Genomic DNA, 10281 nt, shown 5'->3' on the forward strand with positions numbered 1-10281 from the left:
CATACGTAAGGCCCTGCATTCCATCCTCAACACCAAAAATACAAAAAAGCTTTTACTCCTTCTTGAGCTCCATATACTTCTCCTAAATACCCTGAATTATTCACTGAAAACCTAGTAATGGGGTGGAATGGAGAAGGAAAGTACTGCTTGTGTGTTTCATCTACCTAAAAATCTATCCTGAGAAACCCATAATTTCTACAATCACACATAGAAATTAAACATTATCGGCCTCTCAGCCACAGATCTTTATTGAGCAAAACTTCCTGCTCAAATGAAGCAACTGGAAGATGAATACTCCTAACTTGTGGAAATGCTACAAAGCATGTTTTTCAGTTCTGGTGTAAGTCTCTAGAAAGGGTGCTAAGGACCAAATGCATTTAGCAGTTTCCCATGACTATAATGAAATGCCTTAGGGTTAATATTTTAGAAAGAGGAAATTTTGATTTTGGTTTCTAGAATTGGATATTGTTACAAGCAATCTTATGCTGTGGGATGTCATTCTGTATGCTGTGAATATGTGTTGCTCTGATTGGTTGATAAATGAAACGCTGATTGGCCAGTAGCCAGGGAGGAAGTACAGGCGGGGCAAGCAGAGAGGAGAATTCTGGGAAGAGGGAGGACAGAGTCAGGAGTCACCAGCCAGACACAGAGGAGGCAAGAGGACAAAGCAGAACTGAGAAAAGGTACCAAGCCACATGGCTAAACATAAATAAGAATTATGGGTTAATTTAAGTGTAAGAGCTAGTCAGTAATAAGCCTGCAGTAATGTCCATGCAGTTATAATTAATATAAGCCTCTGTGTGTTTACTTGGGAGAGATTTTTCCAGACTACCAGCTGGCTGGGACACAGAAAAACTTCCTACTACAATCTTATGCCCCACATTGAACACCACTTGTTATGAACAATCCTTATGAGTCTGTTTAATGGGCAATTGGGATTCATTAAGATATAAATTGGGGAAATACACTCACAAATACAGAACTGAGTAAACATAGCTGGAGTCATCTTCTGTTCTTCCCTTGGAGAGAATGCTCCTGGCTGTCTGGTGTTCAATCATACCAAGAAGAAGCAAGTGACCCCTCTCTCTTTCCTTTTAAGAGATCATCTACCCAGACAAGAGGTCACATGCCTAGTCAAGAAGTCATGTACGTAGGCAAGAAGCACCGCCTCATTGGGGCTGGATGGCCCCAGGTCATTGGCAGAGCAAATACCACTACAGGATATTCCAATCCAAGATCAGGTGGGCTCACTGCTCCAGGTTGTGATGGATGTGCTGGATGTCAGTCAGAAAGCATATGGTAGATCCAAAAAAAAAAAAAACAAACACTGTATTCATGACCCAGGAGTTCCTCTGAGTTGAAACATTCCTTCCAGGAGGGAGAGGGATGCTCAAGAGATAAACAAACTGCATGTCTCAGAAAGGGGCAACTTTTCCAGGGTTATAAACGCTGTATACAACCTCTGAAGGCAGACTCTAACCAGGGAAGTGGCAAAGAGGAGATTCTTAGACCAGAATTGATGCAGAGAGCTCTGGCTTTGCAGTTTTTGCAAGCCTCACCTATGATGAGGTGGACTTTTTGGCAATGTAGCTATTTTTGAGTCATCCCTGCACATTTAAGTAATCTGTCTCCCGTACTCCTGTTAGCAAGCCCGGTCACTAAACTGGACTTCAATGTAACTGCTTCTTTAGTCTGCTGTGTGTTCCATTTCTGGGGTGAGCAGCCATGTGTGGGTGTCTTATCCACCAGGAAAAGTCTTACACAAAGCAGGAAGCAAAGAAGGGGATAGGCTACCACAATCCTTTTCAGCAACATACCCCCCATGACCTAATGACCTAAGGACATCTCACAAAGTCTGTATCCCCTAAAGGTCCTATAGTCTCCTGATGGGTCTAACTTGAGGAAAAAGACTTCAGCACATGGACCTTTGGAAGAGACTCGCCCAAACAATAGCTAAATATAGTGTCTAACAAGACATAAAGTATATGGGATAAGAAAGGTGGAGAGATGGCTCCCTGGTTAAGAGCACACACTGCTCTTGCAGAGGATCTGAGGTCAGTTGCCAGTACCCAAATCCAGACATTTACAACTGCCTGTAACATCAGCTCCAGGAGGATGTGATATCACTGGTGTTTGCGAAGATTTGCACTAACATACACATAAACACACATACATACACACATAATTAAAAATAAAAATATGGGCCAGAGATATGGCTCATTAGTTAAGAGCACTCTCTGTCCTCCAGAGGATGCAGATTTGGTTTCCAGCACCTACATTGGGCAGCTCACAACTACCTGTAACTTTAGTTCCAACACATCTGACACCTTCTGGCTTCCTCGGTCACCTGCTGGCATGTGGTACACATAAACTTAGACACACACACACACACACACACACACACACACACACACTTTAAATTAAAATAAAATTGTCTTTTTCTTTCTTCTCCTCTCTCTCTCTCTCTCTCTCTCTCTCTCTCTCTCTCTCTCTCTCTCTCTCGGTATTTTGAGACAGCAGGAACTTACTATGTCAATCAGGCCGGCCTCAAACCCACAGAGATCCACCTTCCTCCACCTCTTTTCCAAGTGCTGGGCAAAGTAAGTCTTTTTTTTTTTTTTTTTTTGAAGAAAGACTATAGACTGACAGTGTGGGTGAGAATATTTCAAAGGAAATTTATTTAAGCTCTTGTCAATTAGCTTTCTGGAGATGTGCAGGAACAAGTCAGAAATACTTGCCTTCAGCAAAGATTTGTAATAAAGGAGAAAAGTGAGTAAGGTGAAATAAATGGTATTTTAAGACACAATTATTTCAGTTCTGACTAAAATTTTGACTTGGATCTTATTTATGAACCCCTCAGGAAGCATTTTAATGGTGGGTGGGCAGGATGATAGAATTGTTTAAATCTATCAGCCTTCACAATTTATTTTAACAGCAAACAAAATGTTGCTTATCTCTCTCTTGTCAAATATGACAATTAATCAGCTAATAACTGTGGGTACCAGGAGCCACTTTATAATGATACTTGAGTGTGTTTTTTTTTCCTTCTGAGTTTTACATAAACTGTTGGTAGGTTCAATTAAATTAAGTTATGCCTCTCATCCTCTCATCCTCCTCCCTTCCCCACTGAAGTCTTCCCCTTCTTTCCCATAAGGTTTTCTGTGTGTGTCCCGCTGAATTGCATTAGGGTTGTCTGCAGGAGCATGACTAGAAGGATATTCGCTGGAACATGGGAAACCTATTGGTGACTATACCACTGAGGAAAATAACATACCCCAGCAACCACTAACTGCCGGTAACTCCTCATTTCCTAGGACCCTCCCCAGCCCTGCTGCAATGCTGATGGACCGACGCAGCATTGTGCAGATCTTGTGCAAATAACCACAGCTGTAGTGAGTTCTTACGTGTGTAAAGGCTGCGCCATGTCCAGAAGACCGTACTTCACAGCACGTCTCATCCTCTGGCTTTTACACTCTTTCAAGTGTCTCTTCCAAACGTTCTCTGAGCCTTGGAATGGTTGGTATGGATGTTCCACTGAGGACTGAACATTCAACAGCCACTCTCTCCAAGTACCTGGATGAGTTGTAAGTCTCTGCATTAACTGTTCACACTGTGAAAAGAAGAGTCTCTGATGAAGACAGAGTAGCACTAATCAATGGGCCTCAAGATCAGAATTTAGAAGGACCCTGTGTTGGGTGGAATTAGAATGGTCCCCATAGGCTCATATATTTGGATGCTTGGTCACTGGGAGTGGAGCTGTTTGAAAGATTAGAAAGATTCAGAGACACTTGTTGGAGTAATGTATCATTGGAAGTGGGCTTTGAGGTTTCAAAAGCCCATGCAAGACACTCTCTCTCTCTCTCTCTCTCTCTCTCTCTCTCTCTCTCTCTCTCTCTCTCTCTCTCTCTCTCTCTCTCTCTCCTCTCTCTCTCTCCCCTCTTTCCTTCCCACCTGACTGCAGATTGGGATGTAAAGTTCTGCTCCAATGCTATCATGTTGCCATGCTCCCCCGCAATGATGATAGCATGTCACCACATGATAATGTGAGACCAATACAGGAACAGGAACAAAAAAGCTTGCAAGTTAATGGGAGACCAAAACAGGAAATATGTCAGGATGTAGGATGTATGCTTGTCCCTGATTGGATATAGGCAGGGATATGCAGGCAGGAAGTACATCAGGACATATGTTTGCCTCTGATTGGACCTGATTGGAAATTCAGTGGCTTTTTTAAGCCTTTGCAAAATGTGACTCATGGCCATTCCCTGGGAACTCCAGGATGGTCCTGGACAGAGCCCATCCTCTTGGCCAGGATTTAATTAAAACTTGCCTCAAATTTAGCTCAAAATTGTGGTAGTGGTCTTATTCTCAACTAATGGGATTAATATTTCTGGAGGCCCCCAGCAATATTCAGACTACCTACCCAAATTCTAAAGCCAAACCTTCACTCAGGAATTCTGGGGCTGAGGGGCTGTTCAGGAGATGTGTGCCCTGAGACATTCCAAAGCTCTAAGGCTGCCTTAGGTTCACAGACAGAGTGAATTGACAAGCTGAGAAAAGCAGCAGGCATCTCCAGAGGCCTCCTGGTGAATCATGGTCTGTTCTGTTCTGTGGGATCCCTACCTGGGATGTGGAGGGGGTTCAATGGGACCCCGATATTCTCCTGCCTGGGGCAAATAGTGAGACATTGCCTGCCTGCCTGGTTCTGGTGGGTTGGGAGGTTTTTTGTCCATCTGTTTTGTTGGAAAGTTTTGTCTGTCTGTTTTGTGTCTGTGAATGAATATGTGTTTTCTGGTGTGTCCATACGTTTTGTTGCAAATGTAGAGTGGAGACAGATATGGGTCAGATATTTTTGCTGTCTCTGTTGCTGCCAGCCACCACTGCTACCATAGCTGCTTTTATGGCCAGGGCTCAGAATTTATTTCTGAGATATCAGGTCACTGGATTCAGGTTAGCAGGAATTCAGATTTTGGGTGTGGATGACATTAAAGGTGTTTTATGCTGTTCTACGTTATTGGAAAGCTGACTCTAGAGTTGGTTTATGGCTCGCCCTTTGCTAGACTCAAGCATATTTAAAAGTTTTCTGTATGCCTGATGTCAAGTGAGCCACCTGACACTGTGACAGGGAAAAGAGAGCAAAGCAGAAGAGCCAAAAAGAAAAAAAATTAGACTTGGTTATTTTATTGGGTATGGTTAAAAATCTGTAAAATCTGTGAATAAAGTTAATTTAAGACTCATAACACAGGGTTGATAGCTAAAAAATCTATTCACATGTATGATTATGTCCTTAATTATGTCACCAGCCTGTGATGGCATCCCAGCCTAAAATGTGGGTATGCCCTCTGTGCGTTCTTTTCCACACTCTCTCCTTCTGTACTCCCCCACCCTCTGTGCGGTCCTTTCTTCTCTCTCTCGCTCTCTCTCTCTCCCTCTCTCTCCCAATAAAGCTCTAAAACAGTAACCATGGCTTGTGATTTTTCCGCCAACCAGCACTCTCCTCCATCCACGAGCTCCACAGTGTAACCAACATTTCTCTCTCTCTCCTTCCTTTGTGGCAGCCAGCCACGAGCACAGGTGCATAACCAACAATGTAGTCTTTTTTTTTTTTTTTTTTTTTTTTTTTGGTTTTTCGAGACAGGGTTTCTCTGTGTAGCTTTGCGCCTTTCCTGGAGCTCACTCACTTGGTAGCCCAGGCTGGCCTCGAACTCACAGAGATCCACCTGGCTCTGCCTCCCGAGTGCTGGGATTAAAGGCGTGCGCCACCACGCTGGGCTCCAATGTAGTCTTAAAAGAACCATGTAGCATGATTCTATTTGGGGATATAAACAACATGTAGTTTGCCACACCTTTAAGCAGTCATGTGGCTGGCAGCCATCTTCACTAAGGTTGGAGAAGACGGATGTCATATGGCTTCACTGCCATCTTGATTAAAGGTGACCACATGGCATGGATCAACCAAGAAGGCAACAACAGGTCTCCACGATATTTGTATGATGGTTCTTGATGATTATGAAAGGTAGGTTTTTAAAAACAATGCTTGTTTAATAAGGTATTAAAGCTGCACCTCCAAGTGTTCATATGCAAGAAAGTACCTTGTGCTGGCAGCTAAACTTTGTAAAACAAGAGTCACCCGGGTGGTATTGGCTTTAAAGATATGAAGGGGTCGTGGAGAACAGCTGAGGCTTACCAGTGTGTGGCAGGCCTGGATTTCCTAAAGAGAACACAGTTGCAATTGGGAACCCACCCTAGCAGTTTGGGAGATTCGGGTGCCATGTGATAGTCACCAGAAATGCCAGCCCCAATTAAGTGGAGTCAGCTGGGACCTAGTAAGCAGGCTATGTCTGCTGCCGAGCGGGGCCAGAGAGGTGACCCAAGCCCATAGGATTATGAACAGATCACAGATACTGAGCCTTGAATTTTTTTTGCACTGTTGGAGCTTGATTTTGCCTGGTGCAGACTATGGTTGTGCCCTGAATCTTCACTCTTGAAATAAAAATGGTACTTTATTTTTTATATTGCAGGAGCACACAGTTGAGGGATTTTAAACTTTTTTAAGAGGAAATTTGGGGATTTTATGGGAAATTTAAATTTTAAAAAAATGGATATTTTTAGAAGAACAGCTTTTAAAATATTTTAATTTGTAAGACTATGGGACATTTTAAGTGTATAAATGTTTTATATTATTAGTATATGATCTTTAAAAATTAAATAAAAAGGTTAAAAATTCGGGTCACAGCTATGGGCACCAAATATCAAACATCAGAAACTGGGATGTTTCTATTTTATGATGTAGCAATACAATGACTAAGCAATCTGGCAAAGAGCTTGGAACAGTGGTCCTCAACCTATGGATCAAGACCCTTTGGCAGTCCAAAGACTCATCCACAGGGGTAGCCTAGGACTATCTGCATGTGGATGTTTGCATTGTGATTCATCACAACGGTGACAAAATTTCAGCTTTGAATTAGCATGAGAATGATTTTATGGTGGGGGGGTGCCACCACAACATGGAGAACTGTGTTGAAGGGTCACAGCATTGGGACAGTTGGGATCCACTGGCTTAGAGAAGATCTCTCCTTACCTAAGGTCTACTCAGGCTTAAAAACAGATGTCTAGCTTCCTTGTCTTTGCTGACTTTGTTAAGCTTTAGCTATTTTGATAAACTGAGTAACATAAAAGACTGTCATATTCTGTAATGCTGCACTATGAAAGGACCAGGAAATTAAAGTTGCCCATCTCCTTATGGACCATATTTATGAGTTAAAGTTTTGTTTAGATACTAAAGGAGCTTCAATTCAGAAATGATTGTTTAAGGCTCAAATTTAACAGAGATAAATCTGTAAAATCCTAATCTTATATAAAAAAAAAACTATTAACTATTCGTAAACTGTTAAAGATAACTAAGACATGCAAATGAATGGCCAGTCACCTTATAAAGGGTCAAATTCTTTATGTGTTCAGAATTGTACTTGTAGTCATGATGAGTGTGAATGTGATTTATTATAGGAAAAAAAAAAGCTTTATTTTGCTTCCTGTATATGTTTTTAAGGTTAAGCCTAAAGCAAGTAACTAAAAACAAAGTTTGTTTAGTTCAGATATGCTCAACAGATTATGGTCCTCAAACTCTTCAGAGATCTGCTGAATATGGTATTTAAAATGTTTAATGCAAAAGGCTTACTAAGACAGATACCAGCTCCTAGCGGTGACCCCAAGGTCTCCAAAGAAGATGATGGAGCATGATGACTCCACCTGGATTGGTAATGCTAACCACTGGGCAAGACTGCCCCAATGCCTCACCCACTGCCAGGACTCTGCCCAACTGTGGACAAGCAGGACACTGGAGAAGTTGATTAACCCACTTTGCCTAAAGTAAGATCAATCCCCAAGTTCCTCCTCCACAGGAAAAGTCTGTCAGGTCTCCTAGGCCTGGCAGCCAAAGATTGATGATAATCCTGTTACCTCGGACCCAGATGAAGCCATGAAAACCACAGGAGCCTGGGATGACTGTCTAGGTAATGGGTAAATCTCTGTCATTTTAATTAATACGTAGGTTATTTGAATTCTACTTCCTCACAGAACTTATCCTTCTCAGACCTCTGACAGCATTGGCAGCTAGGCCAAGCATAGCTTTGTCAGCTTAACAGCAGCAGGCAAACAGCTCCTCCCCACAAGGCTGACGCCACCTTGTTAGTCCATTTTGTGTGTAAAAATCAAGACTTGCTTTTTCTAGAGGTACTAGGTCTTCTGTTGAGAAAAGGCAGACAGGTTTGCCTTCCTAACAGCCTTCATATTAAAGGATAAACAGGTTAAGAACCAGCTTTGGAAGGACTGCTCTCAGTAACAACTACCTGTGTCTCTAGTAAATGATTAGATGGAAAGAAAAAGGTTTAAAGTCTATGCAAGTCTAAGAAAGTGATCCCAGGTGTGTAAAGGTCTATAGATATGGAAGCTTAAATAAACTCTGAGGGTCTGAGAAAATGATTTAAGGTATATAAATGTAAGTTGTAAAGGTCTAAGAGAGTGATTTAAGATATGTGGGAAAAAAATGGGAAATGCTTCAGATTCCTTTCCCTTCCTGTGCTATTGTTATATTCAGATTGCAAAAGTTCAGAGTTTTAACATTGATTAATGAAGTTCTAATAAGCTGGTAGCACACTGACTACTTACTATTCAGTCACAAGCTCAAGATTTTAAACTTCCTTTCAGTGCTTCTAAGTATAAACTTAAAGGTGCTGCTCATTGAGCAAAAAACATCTCTGTCCAATCTATATATCTAGCTCTCTGAACAGAGAAAAAATGTACATGCTTTTTAACCCAAAGCTACAGCTTTTGCTGGGGCCAAAAGGCCTGAATCCACTCCAGCTTCGTACAATGCGGATTTCAGCACAAATTATAAACAGTGGTAATATATAAATGCTAATATATCTAAATATATCTAAAACTTTTATCTCTTTGTAAACCAAAAACTTCATGTAAGCTTCAGGGAGTCAGAAAACTTGGATCCACCTCTCACAGGTCAAATGGACTCCAGATAAGTTCAATCTACATTCCCCCACCATCTTGAGGATGGGATCTGTCTTTCCCCTGTCTTGGGACTCCTCCCCTCCCCCAATTACTAGGACTACGGGCCTGAAATTTCCAAATGTAAGAACTTCCTTTAAGTTCCTAAACATTAACTGATGATTCTAGTCTATATCTGTCTCAGCAAATTTCCACTTGCCAGAAAGACACATCCAAGCATCAGCTGCTGACTACAACCTACTGCAAACGACTGTGAGCCCTGGACTTGCTGAAAGCTGATGTGAACCAGCCCAGCCAATGTGATTACTCCCTGTCTCTTCATCTGGGTCAGCTAAACAGATGCTTCTGATGAATACCTCATTGCCTGAATCCTCTCCCAACTTTTGACTAGTATTCCAGCCTTCCTGGGCCCTGATAACAACACCCTAATTTCAGCAGGAAGTGATAGAAAAGAGTACACCACCCCTTGTCCACCAGTAGGCTAGAATGTTAGCTCAAAAGGAAACTCCCTGGAGTAGTGGGCAAAATGGCTACCATAGTGCCTACTGGCTACCAGGAAAGGTACCTGTTAAAAAACAGATAGACCCAGATCTATCAACAGATAGATTCATTAGCAGAAATAGTTCCATAATATCATAGTATACTTGACACACTCTATGTAAAACGGAGAGGTTATTATATAGTTTTAAAAGAAAGTTGATGTTTCTATACAAACCACTCAGGAATCATTAGAAATAATCTGGCTGTACTTAAAAAGAATTTCAAAGAAAGGGACTTGTGATGAAATAAATAATGTTCCCAGTCTCATTTCCAGGTATCTCCTAGATAGCAACTCTGATGTCAGCCATTGCAGGGCCTTTGCCCCTTCTGTTTCTCCTAATTACTGTTGGCTCTTGTATCATTAATGCCTTAACTAGGTATTTCCTGTCTGGGTACCATTAAACTGATGGCTGTTAGATCCCAATATAAACAGGTACCCATCACAGAGTCAAGGATTTGACTCAGGATACCACTCAAGGGAGAAATGTGAGACCAAAATAGAAAGTGCATCAGGATATATGATTGCCCCTGATTGGATGTAGGTGGGCAGTACGCAGGCAGGAAGAGTATCAGGATATATGATTGCCCCTGATTGGACCTGATTAGAAATACAATGTCCTTGTGGATTTGCTTTTTTAAGCATCTGCCAAATATGACTCATGGCCATTCTCTGGGAACCCTGAGATGGTCCTGGCCAGAGCCCATCCTCTTGACCAGGAT

This window comes from Peromyscus leucopus, chromosome 16_21 (genome assembly GCF_004664715.2).
Source record: "Peromyscus leucopus breed LL Stock chromosome 16_21, UCI_PerLeu_2.1, whole genome shotgun sequence".
Lineage (NCBI taxonomy): Eukaryota > Metazoa > Chordata > Mammalia > Rodentia > Cricetidae > Peromyscus > Peromyscus leucopus.